Genomic DNA, 22293 nt, shown 5'->3' with positions numbered 1-22293 from the left:
ACAATGTTAACAAAGTCATCTTAATTTTATGAGCAGTGAAAGCTGTTAATCCTGATTTTTGAAAGATGTTTAACAAAAAACCAAATTGGATATGAGTGTGGTAGTGGGCCTTGATCCAGTGGGAGACTGACACAACCTTGGGATGCTGTCCCAATTACCACCAAATGCTGAAAGAGTTTATGTCAACTTTACAAGAATTTATCTGGCATAAAGATTATTATGGGATATAAATGGGACAAAAGGTTTACTTCCTATTAAGTATACTACATACAATTCTATCACCCTCGAAGGCTACAAAACAGTTTAGGGACTTTAGCTTGAAATAAATGATTTACTGTGATTGTCCCAGCACTCTGCTTATTTATGCTTTTCAGCAAGGTTAATATTAATGTAACAATTCAGATATTAGCACATCTTTAATTAACTTTTAATTAATTCTCTTATCAAAATGAATCTTTTGATAGAATTGTTTCTCTACATTTGGTTTATTTTATTTGAGAAGAAAAGAAACACAATTTCAAAGAAAACAGAATTTAAGGGCTACAAAAGAAGGGAAATGAACACACTTGTGGCATGTGAAACTCACCCCTGAATATAACTATTGGGATCAACTCAAATATTGTGTCTGTTGAAAGAATATCATTACAAGTGTGCTTGGGAATGAACAGTCCAGCTTTATTATTTCACAATTTTGGAGACTATGTTTTCTTGATTTTCTATAACAATAAACTGATAACCAAAAATGTAAGTAAGATATTCTGCTATCACATTGATTTACAACTAAAACCAAAAATCTTATATTTAGATAGAGTGAAGCCATGGCAAGTAATCTTGATTTGTTGTTTTAAAACCATTGCTCCTTTTGAATCTTTAAAATCTGTTCCATCCACTCCCCACTCAGCTTGAAGTTGACTTCTTATCCACCCTGTTACTCCCTCCATCTCAACTCACATTCCTTTTATGTATGAAATCATTCAACTCTTGCCCCCCAAGCAACTTCTCACCAAACTATTCTTTAACAGCATTTCAATCCAGCCAGAACAAAATTCCAAGAGAAGGAATGTGACTCCAAGCCAGAAGCTTATCTTTTTATAGAACAGAATAGAATCCACAGCTATTTGACTTGTACTGTATATAGCGCATAGCCAATGTCATGTGCACGAGAGCTTAATAAGACAATTTGATGATGAAATACCCTGGGCAAGAAAGCCACAAGAAAATTCCAGAGAAAGGAGCAGGACCAAATTCTGCAACAAATGTAATTTAGCCCACCAAATTGCAACATGTAATTGAAAGTAGCAGTGAGCAAAAAAAAAAAAAAAAAAAAAAAAACAGCACAAAACTGAATCCTTAAGTACTGTGCTCATGATATTCAATTATAACATGGAAAATACATATAATAAAATATACCAGAAGATTAAACTGTAAGCCTTTTCAACACCTATTGTGCTTATCCTAATATGCTTAGTAAGGCATCAGATAGAGGCCCTAATTCATTTGTAGTTCAAGTTACAAACCTAACATCCTGCAAAATTAGACATTAACAAATATGGATGGTCATTTTAACATATGCATGTAGTCAGTGCACACGTGCTGCTATTTCTTTTGACCCCAATAAAAGCACTCCTCTGCTTTGAAAGTATCACTTATTCACAGCATCACTGATTAGTAACATTTAAGAAATCATAGAAAACAAAAGAAGTGCCAAAAGAACAAAAGGAGATGGGAGATTGCCAGGTGTTTTTCTACATTTTTTAAAAGGGCTGAGAGTGGATTCCACAAACTCTAGGCAAATGCTGGCTGATGGAAATATTGTAGCCCCATGTTAAAATGTTAAAAGAACCAGATGAAATTCATTTTAATAGCACATTTTATTTAACTTAACATATTCAAATATTATCATTTCTTCAGGTAACAAATGTAAAAAAAATTATTAATGAGATCTTTTACATGTTTTGTCATACTGCATCTTTGAAATCTGATGTGTATTTTATGCTCATACCACATCTTAATTAGGACCAGCTACATTTCAAGTGCTCTGTAGCCACATGGACAGCTTGGCTGTGCAGCTACTGAGCTGTAAGCTACTGACCTTAGCACAAATCTAAAACGGATCATTGTATCCTGGCAAAGCCTGAGGCAAAAGCTTACATGTTATGACTTTATTAAAGGTGCAATCCCCAGGAAATAGAAATGAGATGAAGAAGAGTGTAGTGGGAAAGGAAGGAGAGCTACTAGGAGGATGTGTTTCTGAGCTGGCCACTGTTTGGAAACAAGCATAGGTACAACTATTTGTGCCATCTCAATCATTTTCTTAGACACATAAGGTACTATGTCTCCGTGGGAGGAAGGAAGAATTTATCAGCTAGCTTCCGTCTCACATTGGCCAGTTCACTTCACAGAACATTAATACCCCCACACTTTCAGGTTGCTTGTACATGATGCTAGTTCAGATCCCACAGCATCTCACACGTTAGAGGCTAGGCGAAAGCCCACAGCAGCAAGAAAAAAATGCAGAGGTGCAGAAGACAGGGCATTACTGGGTTATGCCCACGTAAAGCCAGTTGCCATAGCAGATGGGGAAAACAAATGGCCAAGGACCCCACAGACAGGAATGTTAGAGAAGATTTGAGATGGTATAGAAGAAATGTCTGATGCAACCAAGAAAAAAATGCAGAAATGACTGAGAGAGACCACTGGTGCACCCAAATGCTTCATTTAAGTCATCAGTTAGGTATATCATGTGACAACATGCCTGGACCTCTACCCATCTGTCAGCCACTTAATCTACAAATCTGATTCAGCTTAATTCCTTTCTACAAACCAAACTTTGTTCTAGGCACTCCTCAAAGTTGGGTACTATTCAAGGAACTTAAAGCCCACTAGAACAATAATGCAACATCCAGAGAGCTTTGTCCTAATTATCTGATTCTAGGACCCAGTTTTGGTTACTGGGCTCCTGCAGTGTTACTTAGTTCTTATTTTTCCTCTGCTCCCTCCTCTTTCCCACGCTGCTGAAGGCCAGTGTCTGCCAGGGCCCATTGGCCTAAAGCTGGGGTTTCTCTACCTGTCTCCCTTCCTTCATTGCTTTATATAACTTAGTCTTTGCTTCCCAGAGCATTGATCTACCTGGAAACCAGACTTGCCTCATTGGGCATTCCTAGAAAGATGTCCCCCTAGTGCATCCCCCTATCACGCTGGTCTCCACAAACTGTCTTCCTCCAGCATTGCTGGACTTCCACCAACTCCTACAGCTTAATCCAGCTCACAACTCCACCTACTTCCCCAGTATTCAATTTACCTTAAAAGAATATCAGTTCTCCAGGGTGCAAGGATCTATTGTCTTTGGTCTTTCCTAGCCAAGGCCTTCTCAATGGGCTTCTGCTAGTCATCCTGCAATTTGCGCATTCCTTCCTCTGGACAGACACAGCCTTGTACCAGGGTTCATGGCTTGGAGAGCAGAAGCACTTGTGTAAGTTCCAACCTGCCCAACTTCACTTTAGGCTTCACTTTTGCCGCCTGGAGCACATTTCCCCCATACTCTTCCAAAGACTTCCAGTCTCGGGGCCGGGGCCGGGTGCAGTGGCTCACACCTATAATCACAGCACTCGGGGAGGTCAAGGCAGGCAAATCACCTGAGGTCAGGAGTTCGAAACCAGCCAGGCAAATATGTCGAAACCCCATCTCTACTAAAAATACAAAAATTAGCCAGGCATGGTGGCACCTGCCTGTAGTTTGAGCTACTCGAGAGGCTGAAGCAAGAGAATTGCTTGAACCCAGGAGGCAGAGGTTGCAGTGAGCCAAGATGGCATCACTGCACTCCAGCCTGGAAGCCTGGGTGACAGAGCAAGACTCCAGCCCAAACAAAACGAAAAAGGAAAAAAAAAAAAAAACAACCAAAGACTTCCAGTCTCTGCTTCAAAGTTTATCCTCAGAGAGGCCTTCTCTCGCCCTGCTCAAAGAAGGCCCTTATTACCATCTCAAAGTACTTATCACAACCGGTATATTACACACCCATTTGCTTATTTACTTACCTGTCTTCCTCTCCAGACTATAAGCTCTATTAAGGCTGAATTTAACAGTGTATATACAGCCCCGCCTTACAGTGTCAAAATAAATATTGATTGAATAAACAGATGAATGATCTGTTTACCTAGCAATCAAGCTCCTATGTTAAAAATCAAGGAAATGATACAGACCAGGGATCAGGATCTCAAAAAAGTCGAGCAAGTAACATAATTATGTAAGCCACTGGCTTATGACCTCAGAGAGTATCAGGATTTGGGACAAACTGCAGAAAGTTTACACTTCCTAAAGGCATTCAAATTTAAATTTCAGGCCCGGTGGGGTGGCTTACACCTGTAATCCTAGCAATTTGGGCGGCTGAGGTGGGCAGATTGCCTGAGCTCGGGAGTTCAAGACCAGCCAGGGTAACGTGGCGAAACCTCATCTTTACTAAAATACAAAAAATTATCTGGGCATGGTGGCATGTGCCTGTAAGTCTCAGCTACTCGGGAGGCTGAGATAGGAGAATAGCTTGGACCCAAGAGGTGGAGACTGCAGTGAGCCAAGGTCACGCTACTACACTCCAGCCTGGGTGACAGAGCCAGACCCTGTCTCAAAAAAAAAAAAATTAACTTTCAAATACATTCTACTGGCCCAACAGAACTCACCCTGGTCTCACCATATTGCTTCTCCCAATATTGCATCCTCTTCCTCCAACTCACACAGTATGATGGCCGGCTTGTGGGCCGTGAATTCCTGACCCAAGGGACATGATGCTGTCTTTAATTTGCTTATAATAACCTTGTTAGCAAGCTAGTATGAAATTTTACCTCCAGGACTTTGTATATGCTATCCTCTCAATTCCTTTCACATTTGTTCTCTCCGCCTTCACTCTGCTAATTTCTGTTCACTCTTAGACCTCAGTTTAAATACTCAGTCTCAAGGAGCCTTTCATGACTGTGCACCACCCCCTCCTATGTGATCTCAAGGTGACTGCATCCTATTTACCTGTTTCCCTCCATATCAGGCTTCCCTTAAGGGAAGGGACCAGGACTTGTGCACTGCTAAATCCCTGGTGCCTAGGACAGTGCTTGGCATAAAACAGAAGCTCCAAATATTTCCTAGAACTCTAGGGATTCTCAGCTAGTTGAACCCCACTCCTGTAGAAAGCTAAAGAATGGATCCAAATATGGATTAAGGTCTCTAATACTGTGGCACAAGGTCCCATCCCATTCAAAATCTTTTGTGAATGACGTGGCTGAAGACAAGCTCTGCTCTGATATGCAAATATGGAAAGGAGAATCAGTGTATCGGGAAATGGCCAAAGGAGAGAAGACCAGAGAGTGTGGCTGTGGTGAGTGTGGGTTAAGCCTTGAATTTGTAAACCAGTTTGAATATCTTTGTGAGTGCTAGTGTGGAGGAACTGTAGAAGAGTGTGGGGGAGGAGGCGTGGCTCAAGGTAGGAATGTGCATCTGTCTTGGATTCACTGACTGGTGGTTTTACAAGCCTGGAGCAGTTCCAGTTGTTTCACTTTTGTTTTGCCAAAAAGTCTATAAGTGCTATTTAAAACGCAGCTTTGCTGACAGGATTCCATAAATTGATCTGTGTGTACCTTTCCACCCAAGTTCTCAGTTTATAACACCCTTGGTTAGAATACAGCTTCCTCTCTTTCCTCATTATATGCACATAAATACAACTGATTCATTCTCCTTCTTACATAATCTTACCGATGTTTGCTTTATCCCTGAGCTTGATTCAAAGAATGTCTTTGGGGAGTTAGGGGAGGAGAGCTGAGATAAATGGGGCAAAGGCACCTATATATTTTAGATGATAGCCATGCTTCTAACACAGTACCTAAAATCTACTCAGTGTACCCCTTAAGGATACAGCTCGTACCTTACTGATGTCTCAACCATTGTTCCATTAATACCTCCCTCCAGGAATCAAAACCTATTAATTACTAGTAGGATCCCCCTTAATGCTGGCTGTAGGAAACATTATAAAATTTGAAATGCTATATGCATTTGACCTTATTTCTCACAAAACCCTAATGAAATGGGTACTTATGGCAGACAATGTAGGTACCCCCCATATCCACTAGGCCCACGCTGACCATGGCTTGTAGCCACGTGTGGTAACCACTAGCCACACATGGCTACAAGTACTTGACATATAGCTAGTCCAAATCAAGATAAGCTATGAGTCTAAAATACACACTGGACTTCAAAGTCTTGAAAAAAGAAGTAAAATATCTCAATAATTTTTATATTTTTGCAATCATAGTTTTGATACATTGGATTAAATATGATATGTTATAAAAATTAATTTTTGCCAGGTGCAGTGGCTCACACCTATAATCCAGCACTTTGAGAGGCTGAGGCAGGAGGATAGCTTGAGCCCAGGAGTTTGAGACCAGCCTGAACAACACGGTGAGACCCTGTCTCTACAAAAAATGAAAAATTAGCCAGCCATGCTAATATACACCTATAGTCTCAGTTACTTGGGAGGCTGAGATGGGAGGATCACTTGAGCCCAGGAGGTTGAGGCTGCAGGAAGCCGTGATCACACCATTACATTCCAGCCCAGGAGGCAGAGTGAGACCCTGTCTCAAAAAAAAAAAAAGAAAAGAAAAGAAAAAGAAAAAAATGATTTTGTTTGCTACTTTTTACTTTTTAAATGCGACTACTAAAGCACTCTAAAATTACATTTGTGGCACGAATTTGTGGGTGGTGTTATATTTCTATTGAACAGTGCTGCATTAGCTATTCACTTCTATACTCTGAAAGCTGCTTACTGTGAACATGTTACTCCACGCCAAGGGCCTTGTCCTGGCACCAGATGCATGACTGGCCTATGCAAAAGAGAAGTCAGTGCTGAAGAGTTAATGCACCCAGAAGCAGCCTTCAACCCATGAAGGGAGTTGGTGAGCGAAAGCCCCAGATCCCTTGCCCCTTTGTTGAAATAACTCTAGGTTGCATGTTCCACATCGACTTCCAAGGCTCCCTGGTGGGACTGCTCTCTATCTGCCCATGGTGGTCACTTTTTTAATAACACAACCTTCACTGGCTTTCTTCTCTTTCCTGTCTCATTTCTCTACTCCCCTTCTGGTGGTTCCTAGGATCACCTCTCAAACAATTTGCACTCAAATCCTCCTCTGAGTCAGCTTCTGGTGGAACATAGAGTTCTGTAATTTTTTTTTTTTTTTTTTTTTGAAATGGAGTCTCGTTCTGTCACCCAGGCTGGAGTGCAGTGGCACGATCTTGGCTCACTGCAACCTCTGCCTCCTGGGTTCAAGTGATTCTCCTGCCTCCGCCTCCCAAATAGCTGAGATTACAAATATGCGCCACCATGCCTGGCTAATTGTGTGTGTGTGTGTGTGTGTGTGTGTGTGTGTGTGTATTTTTAGTGGAGATGGGGTTTCACCATGTTGGCCATACTTGTCTCAAACTCCTGGCCTTGAGTGATTCACCTGCCGTGGCCTCCCAAAGTGCTGGGATTACACGCATGAGCCACCATGCCCAGCCCATAATTATTTTTTATTTGCCTGTAAAAGAGACTCGGTCTTAGAGAAGTTTTTAAAAACTTGTCCAAGGTCATGCAGGTTATAAGCAGCAAAGCAAATAATCAAACCTAGGCCTCCCTGACCCTGAAGCCCTCAGCCTCAAGTACTGTCCCATAGGCTCTCCATCTGCAGTGGGATGACCCATCTTTGGTGGGACAGTCAGGAACTAGCTGGTTCAACTGGAGAAGGTCCATGGGACAGGAAAGGAGTCCAAGAACTGCTTTTACACAAAAGTGGAGCATGGTAGGCAGCTTCTTCGTTGGCTGCCAGTGATCCTCACCTGCTAATATTCACACTGTCATTTACCCATCTCCCCTTAACTGTGAGCTAAACTTACTGACTCACTACTAAACAAATGACTATGACTATGGTGGGAGTGAAGGAACACTTGTGTTATAAAAGTCTATGGTTTCCATGGCTTCCATCTTGGATGCTCTCTGGCTTGCTTGCTAGCTTACTCTTTCCTGGACCCTACTATGTGTTATAGACTGAATTGTGTCCCTCCCCAGGACTAAATTTATATGTTGAAGCCCTATCTCCCAATGTGACGATATTTAGAGATAAGGCCTCTAGGGAGGTAATTAAAGTTAAATGAGATCATGAGAGTGGGGCCCCAATCCAATAGGACTGGTGTCTTTACAAGAAGAAGAAGAGACACCAGAGATCTCTCTCCCTGCCCACCACACAGAGAAAAGGCCACATGAGGACACAGTGACACAAGCCAGAAAGAGAGCTCTCACCAAAAAAAAAAAAAAAAAAAAAAAAATTGCTGTCCTCCATCACCTTGATCACAGACTTCTTGCCTCCAGAACTGTGAGAAAATAAATGTCCAGGCTGGGCACAGTGGCTCACACCTATAATCCCAGCACTTTGGGATGCTGAGGCAGGTGGATTACTTGAGGCTAGGAGTTCGAGACCAGCCTGGGCAACATGACAATACCCCATCTCTACAAAAAATAAAAAATTAGCCAGGCATGGTGGTGTGCACCTGTGGTCCCAGCTATTCAGGAGGCTGAAATGAGAGGATCAATTAAGCCCAGTAGGTCACAGGCTGCAGTGAGCCATGATCACGCCACTACACTCCAGCCTGGGTGACACAGTGAAACCCTCTCAATCAGTCAATCAATATCTGATGTTTAAGCCACTCAGACTGTGATTTTTTTTTACAGCAGTCTAAACAGACTAATATACTATGTCATGAGGTAGACCTGTGGAGAGGCCCATTTGGCAGGGGACTAAGGCTTTTCAAGAACCCCATGAGTGAGTTTGGAAGCAGATCTCCCTCTGCACAAAACCTTCAGATGAGGCCACAGTCCTGGTTAAAAGATCGACCACCACCTCCTCATGAGGGACCTTGAGGCAGAGACACACAGCTAAGCCACACCCAGATTCCTTACCTACAGAAACTGTGAAATAGTAAATGTTTGCTATAATAAGCTGCTAACTTTTGCTGGTAATTTGTTATGCAACAATATACAACTAATACAAGCAAGCAACATGCAATGTCAAGAGACTAGGTAAAGTGGCTAACAAGAGTCAGCCCCAAGTGCATTGCAATTCAATAATAATAACAATAATAATAATAAAAGAGCAAGAGCAGGGAGTGGAGAAGTGCAGGGTGAAACTAAATGACATAGAGATAAGGAGGCAAAAGCAGGGAACAGCCAGTTCGCAAGGCAAATGGGAGGCTATCTTTGTGAATCCCAGAATTAGAGGTCGTGGATTAGAACTGGACTTCTACATGCTGCAAGCTGAAAGATTTACTTCCAAATATGCATAATCAGTAGGGAAGATAGTATCTAAGTTTGGGTTACCCCAGAAGGAGACTCTGAGATAATGATTCAAGTGAAAGTAGTTAATTTGGAGGTGATCACAGAAAATACCACTAAAAGAATAGCGAAGTGGGGCAGGAAAGAGAAGAAAGCCAGTAGAGAAGATGTTATTGTGCAAAATACCACTGTGGGCAACTAAACTTTAATGCCACTGGGGAAAGGGAATTCTGGGAGATAGGATAGAGCAAGTATCTCAGTTATCTCATCCAGGGGTGAGGGAATTGAGGTATTTATCCACCAACTTTTGTCAGTCATTGGTTGAGGGAGGGCATTAATTCCCAGCACCTATAGCCTATAAAAACAGAGATACTAGCAATTAGAAGTTAGCCAGCATCCCTAGACATAGTAAGTGCCAAGGGAACAGGAGTAAGTGCCAAGGGAACAGGAGTAAGATATAGTAAGTGCCAAGGGAACAGGAGTAAGATTCTGAGATTATCTGCTATATACAGGCCCTTAAAATACCCTATAGTTTTTTAGGTACCGGCTACCTACAACCTACTGAAATGGAATTATTGAAAATTATTGTTATAAAAACCTGTTGAAATAAAAAAAAAGGTTGCTTTTTAAGAGATCTAACAATAGTGTCTGAGCTCAAATGAGCTCAGTCTTATTCTTGCTTTAAGTCTTGATTTGAGTCAGAGACTGTGAAAAGTTATTTAGCTTCTCTGAGCCTTAGTTCCTTACCCGTAAAATGGACACACTAATTCCTGCTGCAATTGGTAGCTGTAAGATAAAGCGAGGAAAACAGGTAGGATAAAGGCAGATAATCAGTTTTTAAAAGAACTTTTTAAACTTGCAATAATTTGATGATGGCAACTTTGCCTATATGAAGGATTGTTCAAACAAAAGCAATAATACCACTTAAAAGTCAGTATTTAGTATACTTAGGACAAAAAGTTCAACAATGCCTACAAGTACCAAACTACTTAACCTATGAGACACTATATAGACAAATACTTCTTGGCATTTTCTTTCACATTCCAGTGTCAAAATAACACTAACATTAAAAACCTAATGTTGCTTTCAGGCACATCAAACAAAAAATGTATCATTTCTTTAAACCTGCTTTTTCTATAAAACGTTCTTTATTAAAGCTGATAATATGTAAAAGAAATACACAATCAAAATGGTGAAATTGACCTAAATAAGTTGGCACCATTAGGTAAAAAATAAACTTTAAATTTTAAAAAGCAAAATAGATAAAATGGAGGAACAGCAATTCAAAATTATGATTCATTGTAAAATTATACTAGTACATGCAAAATTATCAATAAGTGTAGTTTATTGATAAATTCCAACCATAAAGGTGATTGGAAGCACCTATTTTTAATGAAATTCCTTCTGGAAAATTCAGAGCTGCAGCCAAACTTAAATTCATGAAAGACTGCCAAACAAGCTAAGCAGGCTTAATTGACCAAAACCAAATAAACACACTCCAAATATCTGAGAACTGAATAGAAACGCTGTACACTCTTGTAAGTATCCCAGGCTTTATAAAAATAGTTCCAAAACCCTGAAAATTTCTGATACACACAAATATGTAAGGTCACATAAAAATTAGCAACACTATCATTATGATGCACAAAATTACCAATCTATGACAAACTTCCTTGATGGCAAATATTTATTTTTGGCCAATTTGTTGTTTCAGCGAATTCTTCTAGAGTCTCCAGCACAGTCTGACATGCAGTAAATGTTTGAGAAATGTTAGTTCCCCTCTATCAGTATGTCTGCAGTACTGTTAAAGGAAGAAAATGCCAACAAAGATTTCTGAGACTCATCTCCAAGCCCAAATTATCCCCAAATAGGGCCTTTTGGGAGAAGTCCAATTATGGGAAATCAAACAGGAAGGTTGCTATGAAGTGCTTTGGGGTTGTTCATGGAAAAAAAAGAATAACTGAGACAGAGGCAGTGGTTGGACACTAAGAAAGAGCCAATCAATGCATCAAATTGGACAGTGGTCCAATAGTCTAAGTTGTACCCCTCAAAATAATAATAATAATAAGGTCTAGGGAGTTCAGAAGCAGAGCTTGGAACAAGCAGACAAAATGGAATGGCTTAGAAGCTAAGTGTGTGAATGCTAAGTATCTCTTAAGGCTTTTTTTTTTTTTTTTTAATTAAACCAGACACAAAACCGGAGATGAATCCTTACTGAAGTCAGAAAAGACTGAAAGCCTCTGATGTCAATCACATAAATAATCCTGCAATAGAAAAGGATGACTCAATAGTTCAACACAATTCAATAAAAATATGTCTTTAGAGAAGCCTCAATTTCTTTCACACGAATTTCTTATTCATTGGAGTTTGATTATTAATTTATCCCAAAGACTTTATCACTAAGAATGAGCTACCCCAGTGAACATAAACAATCTTGTTTTAATGGCCTAACTATAAAGAACTGTATTAATAAATTACAACTTTGCACTTTAGCTGACTGCCCACTCATTGAGTCTGGCCACAGCTGAATTAAAAGCCACTGAGAATCCACATTTAAAGGCCTAAGACTCCAGTTGCTATGCTTTGAGTGTCCTCTTCCAAAGCTCAACCCCAGGCTCAGCCTGAAACAATTCACCAGCCTCACATTCCTACAAATCCATTCTGTGTTTGGAGTCAGTAGTTCCCACCAAACTCTCTGAATCTATTAATCAAATTCTTTTCACATGGTTAGAGGCAATTCTGTGTGGGGAGTTGTTAAGCAGCTTTGTCTCTCTTCTAGAGATCCATGGTTAGTTGTTAAATATCTCAGTCTTGTTAGTCCACAGTTGCTGGGGTGGTGAGCCACCCATTGTTTAGGCAGTGGGCAATAGCTCTACCTCAGACAACAGCTGTGCCACCTTCATTTCAGAAAGCCTATTGCCAAAGTTTTTTGCAAGATGAGGGAAAGGAGAAGATGCTGCTGATTTGACTCAGTGTTTCTCTTAGAATGATTTTATTTGCAAAGCTTTGGTCCAGATTTAGAGGAGATCTCTGCCTTAGTAAAAATACGAATAATAATAACAACAATGACCTTATCCTGGTGGCTGCATTCCATCAAGTTAAGACTTGTAGAGAGCCATGAGGGCATGTCCAGTCTTCAAGTGGACAACTTAGTCCTTGGATGATTCAGATTGTGTTTACTCAATGGCATCAGCAGTTCCAGCAGGGTCATCGGTCTGTTAAGCAGAACTCTGTGGGTTGAGTGGCTAGTTGTATTTGTTTTGGGTAGTAAGAAAGAAAAACTTCTATTCAAAATGTATGATTTGTGACCAAAATATTCACATGATCTCAGTCTTGACTACTTTGGCATGAATGAGTAATCGAGAATATAAAAACATAGTTCAACTCCTCAGGACCAGATATTGTTTTATTTATTTATTTATTTTAAATTTTATTATTATTATACTTTAAGTTTTAGGGTACATGTGCACAATGTGCAGGTTTGTTACATATGTATACATGTGCCATGTTGGTGTACTGTACCCATTAACTTGTCATTTAGCATTAGGCATATCTCCTAATGCTGTCCCTCCCCCCACCCCACAACAGGCCCCAGAGTGTGATGTTCCCCTTCCTGTGTCCATGTGTTCTCATTGTTCAATTCTCACCTATGAGTGAGAACGTGCGGTGTTTGGTTTTTTGTCCTTGCGATAGTTTGCTGAGAATGATGGTTTCCAATTTCATCCATTTCCCTACAAAGGACATGAACTCATCATTTTTAATGGCTGCATAGTATTCCATGGTGTATATATGCCACATTTTCTTAATCCAGTCTATCATTGTTGGACATTTGGGTTGGTTCCAAGTCTTTGCTATTGTGAATAGTGCCATAATAAACATACATGTGCATGTGTCTTTATAGCAGCATGATTTATAATCCTTTGGGTATATACCCAGTAATGGGATGGCTGGGTCAAATGGTATTTCTAGTTCTAGATCCCTGAGGAATCGCCACACTGACTTCCACAATGGTTGAACTAGTTTATAGTCCCATCAACAGTGTAAAAGTGTTCCTATTTCTCCACATCCTCTCCAGCACCTGTTGTTTCCTGACTTTTTAATGATCGCCATTCTAACTGGTGTGAGATGGTATCTTATTGTGGTTTTGATTTGCATTTCTCTGATGGCCAGTGATAATGAGCATTTTTTCATGTATCCTTTGGCTGCATAAATGTCTTCTTTCGAGAAGTGTCTGTTCATATACTTCGCCCACTTGTTGATGGGGTTGTTTGTTTTGTTTTTTTTTTTTTTGTAAATTTGTTTGAGTTCATTGTAGATTCTGGATATCAGCCCTTTGTCAGATGAGTAGGTTGCAAAAATTTTCTCCCATTCTGTAAGTTACCTGTTCACTCTGACAGTAGTTTCTTTTGCTGTGCAGAAGCTCTTTAGTTTAATTAGATCCCATTTGTCAATTTTGGCTTTTGTTGCCATTGCTTTTGGTGTTTTAGTCATGAAGTCCTTGCCCATGCCCATGTCCTGAAAGGTATTGCCTAGGTTTTCTTCTAGGGTTTTTACGGTTTTAGGTCTAATATGTAAGTCTTTAATCCATCTTGAATAAATTTTTTATAAGGTGTAAGGAAGGGATCCAGTTTCAGCTTTCTACATACAGCTAGCCAGTTTTCCCAGCACTATTTATTAAATAGGGAATCCTTTCCCCATTGCTTGTTTTTGTCAGGTTTGTCAAAGATCACATAGTTGTAGATATGCAGCATTATTTCTGAGGGCGCTGTTCTCTTCCATTGGTCTATATCTGTTTTGGTACCAGTACCATGCTGTTTTGGTTACTGTAGCCTTATAGTATAGTTTGAAGTCAGGTAGTGTGATGCCTCCAGCTTTGTTCTTTTGGGTTAGGATTGACTTGGCAATGCAGGCTTTTTTTTTTGGTTCCATATGAACTTTAAAGTAGTTTTTTCCAATTCTGTGAAGAAAGTCATTGGTAGCTTGATGGGGATGGCATTGAATCTATAAATTACCTTGGGCAGTATGGCCATTTTCACAATATTGATTCTTCCAACTCATGAGCATGGAATGTTCTTCCATTTGTTTGTATCCTCTTTTATTTCCTTGAGCAGTGGTTTGTAGTTCTCCTTGAAGAGGTCCTTCACATCCCTTGTAAGTTGGATTCCTAGGTATTTTATTCTCTTTGAAGCAATTGTGAATGGGACTTCACTCACGATTTGGCTCTCTGTTTGTCTGTTATTGGTGTATATGAATGCTTGTGATTTTTGCACATTGATTTTGTATTCTGAGACTTTCCTGATGTTGCTTATCAGCTTAAGGAGATTTTGGGCTGAGATGATGGGGTTTTCTAGATATACAATCATGTCATCTGCAAACAGGGACAATTTGACTTCCCCTTTTCCTAATTGAATACCCTTTATTTCCTTCTCCTGCCTGATTGCCCTGGCCAGAAATTCCAACACTATGTTGAATAGGAGTGGTGAGAGAGGGCATCATTGTCTTGTGCCAGTTTTCAAAGGGAATGCTTCCAGTTTTTGTCCATTCAGTATGATATTGGCTGTGGGTTTGTCATAGACAGCTCTCATTATTTTGAGATACGTCCCATCAATACCTAATTTATTGAGAGTTTTTAGCATGAAGAGTAGTTGAATTTTGTCAAAGGCCTTTTCTGCATCTATTGAGATAATCATGTGGTTTTTCTCTTTGGTTCTGTTTATATGCTGGATTACATTTGTTGATTTGCATATGTTGAACCAGCCTTGCATCCCAGGGATGAAGCCCACTTGATCATGGTGGATAAGCTTTTTGATGTGCTGCTGGATTCAGTTTGCCAGTATTTTATTGAGGATTTTTGCATCAATGTTCATCAAGGATATTGGTATAAAATTCTCTTTTTTTGTTGCGTCTCTGCCAGGCTTTGGTATAAGGATGATGCTGGCCTCATAAAATGAGTTATGGAGGATTCCCTCTTTTTCTATTGATTGGAATACTTTCAGAAGGAATGATAACAGCTCCTCCTTGTACCTCTGGTAGAATTCGGCTGTGAATCCATCTGGTCTTGGACTTTTTTTGGTTGGTAAGCTATTAATTATTGCCTCAATTTCAGAGCCTGTTATTGGTCTAGTCAGAGATTCAACTTCTTCCTGGTTTAGTCTTGGGAGGGTGTATGTGTCGAGGATTTTATCCATTTCTTCTAGATTTTCTAGTTTATTTGCATAGAGGTGTTTTTAGTATTCTCTGATGGTAGTTTGTATTTCTGTGGGATCGGTAGTGATATTCTCTTTGTCATTTTTTATTGTGTCTATTTGATTCTTCTCTCTTTTCTTCTTTATTAGTCTTGCTAGCAGTCTATCAATTTTGTTGACCTTTTCAAAAAACCAGCTCCTGGATTCATTGATTTTTTTGAAGGGTTTTTCTTTTATTATAATAATTATTATTATTATTATTATTATTATACTTTAAGTTTTAGGGTACATGTGCACAATGTGCAGGTTAGTTACATATGTATACATGGGCCATGCTGGTGCGCTGCACCCAGTAACTCCTCATCTAGCATTAGGTATATCTCCCAATGCTATCCCTCCCCCCTCCCCCCACCCCACAACAGTCCCCAGAGTGTGATGTTCCCCTTCCTGTGTCCATGTGTTCTCATTGTTCAATTCTCACCTATGAGTGAGAATATGTGGTGTTTGGTTTTTTGTTCTTGCGATAGTTTACTGAGAATGATGATTTCCAATTTCATCCATGTCCCTACAAAGGACATGAACTCATCATTTTTTATGGCTGTATAGTATTTCATGGTGTATATGTGCCACATTTTCTTAATCCAGTCTATCATTGTTGGACATTTGGGTTGGTTCCAAGTCTTTGCTATTGTGAATAATGCCACAATAAACATACGTGTGCATGTGTCTTTATAGCAGCATGATTTATAGTCCTTTGGGTATATACCCAGTAATGGGATGGCTGGGTCAAATGGTATTTCTAGTTCTAGATCCCTGAGGAATTGCCACACTGACTTCCACAATGGTTGAACTAGTTGACAGTCCCACCAACAGTGTAAAAGTGTTCCTATTTCTCCACATCCTCTCCAGCACCTGTTGTTTCAGCACCTTTTTAATGATTGCCATTCTAACTGGTGTGAGATGGTATCTTATTGTGGTTTTGATTTGCATTTCTCTGATGGCCAGTGATGGTGAGCATTTTTTTCATGTGTTTTTTGGCTGCATAAATGTCTTCTTTTGAGAAGTGTCTGTTCATGTCCTTTGCCCACTTTTTGATGGGGTTGTTTGTTTTTTTCTTGGAAACTTGTTGGAGTTCATTGTAGATTCTGGATATTAGCCCTTTGTCGGATGAGTAGGTTGCGAAAATTTTCTCCCATTTTGTAGGCTGCCTGTTCACTCTGATGGTAATTTGTTTTGCTGTGCAGAAGCTCTTTAGTTTAATTAGATCCCATTTGTCAATTTTGGCTTTTGTTGCCATTGCTTTTGGTGTTTTAGTCATGAAGTCCTTGCCCATGCCTATGTCCTGAATGGTATTGCCTAGGTTTTCTTGTAGGGTTTTTTGGTTTTAGGTCTAACGTTTAAGTCTTTAACCCATCTTGAATAAATTTTTGTATAAGGTGTAAGGAAGGGATCCAGTTTCAGCTTTCTACATATGGCTAGACAGTTTTCCCAGCACCATTTATTAAATAGGGAATCCTTTCCCCATTGCTTGTTTTTCTCAGGTTTGTCAAAGACCAGATAGTTGTAGATATGCGGCGTTATTTCTGAGGGCTCTGTCCTGTTCCATTCATCTATATCTCTGTTTTGGTACCAGTACCATGCTGTTTTGGTTACTGTAGCCTTGTAGTATAGTTTGAAGTCAGGTAGTGTGATGCCTCCAGCTTTGTTCTTTTGGCTTAGGATTGACTTGGCGATGCGGGCTCTTTTTTGGTTCCATATGAACTTTAAAGTAGTTTTTTCCAATTCTGTGAAGAAAGTCATTGGTAGCTTGATGGGGATGGCATTGAATCTGTAAATTACCTCGGGCAGTATGGCCATTTTCACGATATTGATTCTTCCTACCCATGAGCATGGAATGTTCTTCCATTTGTTTGTATCCTCTTTTATTTCCTTGAGCAGTGGTTTGTAGTTCTCCTTGAAGAGGTCCTTCACATCCCTTGTAAGTTGGATTCCTGGGTATTTTATTCTCTTTGAAGCAATTGTGAATGGGAGTTCACTCATGATTTGGCTCTCTGTTTGTCTGTTGTTGGTGTATAAGAATGCTTGTGATTTTTGTACATTGATTTTGTATCCTGAGACTTTGCTGAAGTTGCTTATCAGCTTAAGGAGATTTAGTGCTGAGACGATGGGGTTTTCTAGATATACAATCATGTCGTCTGCAAACAGGGACAATTTGACCTCCCGAAGTGCTGAGATTACAGGCATGAGCCACTGCATCCAGCCATCACAAATACTTTTAAGCCCACACTTCCCATCTACAGTCTCTGTGATATTAAGCAAGTCACAAACCCCTCTGAGCTTTGGTGTTCTTATTAGTAAATTTGGGATAAGACTCACTTAACAGGTAGTCATTGAATGCCTGATATATGCCATTCATTATTATAGGTGATGGAGATACAGAAGTGAAAAATAAAAATAAAAATTCGAGCCACTATGAAGCTTTGATTTTTCTGCTCCTCAAGATTGTTTGGAGGAGTACAAAAGATAACAAAACAAATATAACATTATTAGTGCATACTAGGTACTCATCGTTAGGTCCTCCAGCTAATACCCTCACTCAGTTTTGTTTCACTGTAATAAATGCTGTGGAGCGAGGGAGAAAATGTAGTGAGCCGCTTCTGAACTGACTTTAAAAATCGAAAACACAAACCTCATTTAGGCCAATATTTTTTTCAAACTTCAAATTGTGACGTATTAGTGAGTCGTAAAATCAATTTAGTGGGTTAAGGTCAATATTTTTCTTAAATTAAAAAATAGAATAAAATGGGATAGACTCAAACAGAACAGAATGGGACAGAATGAGGGGATGGGATGGGGTGGGGTGGGCTGGGGTTGGATGGGATGGGATGGGGTGGGGTGGACTGGGGTGGGATGGGGTGGGTGGGGTGGGTGGGGTGGGGTGGGATGGGATGGGATGGGATGGGGTGGGATGGGATACAGTGGAACGGGATGAGACAGGATGGATGGGATGAGATAAATGAAAAAATTCTGTTTCAATTGTGAATGTGTGTATGCCTGTGTATATGCACCTATACACTGGATCAGGATGTAAAATGCATTTCTGACTGTAAGTCACAGTCAAAAATTTTTGAAAGCCACTGACCTATATACACATGGTTTTAAATTTAAAAAGGGAAATTTTCTGTTTTCACTATTATCCTCAAATACCTAACTTCTTACCTAGTATTTACAATGATTACTATAAAAACACGCATACAGATGAATTCGGTTTTTAAGAAAATGAAAAAACGTTCTGTAAAATAGAAAACATTTAGTTCATTCCTACAGTCCTATATATGGTATTTCCCAGAATGACCAGCCCAGAAGTGGAATAGATGGAGAAGGAAGCAGGTAAGGGGTATACTGGTCTCTCTCTAAACACATTTTCAAAAAGGGACACCTTCTCAATAATTTCTAAACTAATATGTTTACAAAATGGTGTTTGGAACTACTATGAAGAAAGATAGAGGGAGATGTGAAAAAGGTTGCATAGTGGGAAGACAGGGTAGACGAATGGTGCCGTATTCCCCCCCCACCAACTAATGCGACAGGTCTTGCCCAACACTGTAGACATAACCACTATGCCCTCCCTCCAGGGAAACTCCGATTTTAGAGCCCTGCATGTCTCTAACCCAGCCCACAGTCACCTAACAGGTGAAGAATAATGGCTCTACACCATAACCACATTTTTCCCATCAGTCTTACTCTCACACCACTTGTTTACTTTGTGAATCATCCACTATTGTGAACTAAGTGGCTATGAGCCAATCTAGTCATGAGCAACTAGTAGACTTTTCTGGAGATATCAATTGCCTCTAAAAAGCAGATGTTCTTCATTTGTGTGTCCTCTCAGAATAATATTTTTAAATGCAAAAAAAATAAGATGCATGGGGAATAAAAAGGAAGCCAAACAGTTTGAAATATAATTACTGAAAAAGTTTTAAATATTTGTGATATAAAAATATGTAGAATTCTCTACAAATAAATTAAAAATAGACCTAATAATGGGTCTACTACAATTATGATTTCAAATAATTATGACATTAAATGACATGTTATCTGTTATGTGTCATGAAAATAAATGTAATATCTGTTAATTACAGTGGAAAGCTAATTAATACCAGAGTGTTTTGTCTACACTAATAATTGAAAGAAGTTCTGTATTTCAGATAGAGTTAGTGAAAATAAAAATGTAATTATTTGTCATATCCAAGAACATGAACTCTTTGGATTCTACTTATGCAAAGGGTCCATAGACTGCAGATGAAGAACCCAGATTAGAGGCAGGAGATGGCTCTAAATCTCTCTCTACAACCTCACTACCAGGTAACAAAAGAGGTACATGTCGGACAGAATCCCGTCATTTAAGTAACACGCAGGTCCAAAATAATATGTATCCTGTTCTTTAAACCTGATGAAATCCGAGCCCTCTGTCTTTTTAAAGCCTGATAGCACCTTGCAGAAAGGCTTACCCAAGCCAAATGTGACAAAATTCTAACACCACAATTTAACTAATCCTCAGGTAGAGTCAGACATCCAAGAATTCTTCAAATTAGTGACTGAGGATAGAACATCTCAGGAATCACACACAGCACTCTTCAGGGCTGCTGCACACAGTTGTGTTTGTTAAGCATTGCATAACCCTGTAACCAAATGTAGCATCCCTATTGTCATTCCTAAGGGTACAGACATTCCTAAGGATGTAGACATTCTCAGGGTATAGCTGGGCTCTCATCCTTCTACCTTGTTCCAAGAGACAATGCTCAAAATATTTAACATCACAAATAGTACAGACCACCCAATCAGAATGGATGCTAACTATAAACAACTGCAGTCATGTACTGCATAATGCCATTTTGCTCAACAATGGACCGCATATATGAGAGTGGTCCCATAAGATTATAATATGGGACATCATAGCACAACACATTACTCACATGTTTGTGGTGATGCTGGTATAAACAAACCTACTGTGCTGCCAGTCATATAAAAGTCTAGCTCATACAATTATAAACAGCACATAATACTTGATAATAAACAACTATGTCACTGGTTTATGTATTTACCATAATATACTTTATACTTCTGTATATATTACATAATATTCTATATATATAATATATCTAGAAGGAGCATAAAGTATATTTTATATATAATGTAAAATATATAGATATATAATATATAGCAGTATAAAGTATATTATATATTATATATATACATATATATGTGTGTGTGTGTACATATATATATATATGTATTTTTTTTTTCACTCTTGTTGCCCAGGCTGGAGTGCAATGGTGTGATCTCGGCTCACTGCAACCTCTGCCTCCCGGGTTCAAGCGATTCTCCTACCTCAGTCTCCTGAGTAGCTGGAATTACAGGAGACTGCCACCACACCTGGCTAATTTTCTGTATTTTTATTAGAGATGGGGTTTCACCATGTTGGCCAGGCTGGCATCAAACTCCTGACTTCAGGTGATCTGCCCGCCTCGGCCTCCCAAAGTGCTGGGATTACAGGCATGAGCCACTGCACCTGGCTACCTTCTATATATTTTTAAAAATTAACTGTAAAACAGCCTTAGGCAGATCTTTCAGGAGGAATTTCAGAAGAAGGCATTGTTATCATAGGAAATAACAGCTCCATGCATATTATTGTTCCTGAAGACCTTCCAGTGGGACAAGATGGGAGATGGAAGACAGTGATATTGATGATCCCGACCCGGTGTAGACCTAGGCTAATGTGTGTGTTTCTTCGTTTTTAATTTAAAAAGTTTAAAATATAAAAAGAATTTTTATGGAAAAATGCTTATAGCATAAGGATATGAAGAAAATACTTTTGTAAAGCTGTAGGATGTGTTTGTGTTTTAAGCCAAGTGTTATTACAAAAGAGTCAAAAACTTTAAAAAATTAGAAAGTTGTAAAAAGTAAAACTGTTATAGTAAGCTAAGATTAATTTATTATTGAAAAAAGAAAAATATTTTTTATCAATTTAGTATAGCCTAAGTGTTTATAAAGTCCACAGTAGCATGCAGTAATGTCCTAGACCTTCACATTCACTCACCACTCATTCACCGACTCACCCAAAGCAACTTTCAGTCCTGCAAGCTCCATTTATGGTAAGTGCCCAGTTCTAGTGTGCCACTTTTAATCTTTTATACCATCCTTTTACTGTACTTTTCTATGTTTACATATATTTAGATGCACAAATACTTACCACCGTATTTTAACTGCCTACGACATTCAGTTACAGTAGCATGCTGTATCGGTTTGTAACCTAAGAACAATAGGTTATACTATAAAGCCTAGGTGTGCAGTAGGCTATCCCATCTAGGTTTGTGTAAGTACACTCAATGTTTACAAAAAAACAATGATTTGCAAAAGACAAATGTTTGCAAAAGACAAAATTACCTAATGACAGATTTCTCAGAACGTATCCCTGTCTTTAAGCAATGCATGACTGTGATATAGTCATGATAGTACGTCCTAGCTGAATTTCAAACTTGTCTAATTCATGTAAGGCTGGGAGTATCTTCTAGGGCATCGCCATATCTTGACCACTAAATTTCACCAATGAAAGTCCACTTCCAACCTATCATGTACTCATTAACAAAGCCTGTAGTATTGATCAGAAATCAACATAAGTAAAATACTCATTTATAGACCATTTCTGAAGTGCGGCCTCTTGATTAAATTCTGGTTAATTATTTCTGAAGGGTATAGTCCAACAACTAT

Source organism: Pongo pygmaeus, chromosome 2 (assembly GCF_028885625.2).
Source record: "Pongo pygmaeus isolate AG05252 chromosome 2, NHGRI_mPonPyg2-v2.0_pri, whole genome shotgun sequence".
In the NCBI taxonomy this organism is placed as follows: domain Eukaryota; kingdom Metazoa; phylum Chordata; class Mammalia; order Primates; family Hominidae; genus Pongo; species Pongo pygmaeus.
This window is presented reverse-complemented; position numbering follows the sequence as displayed.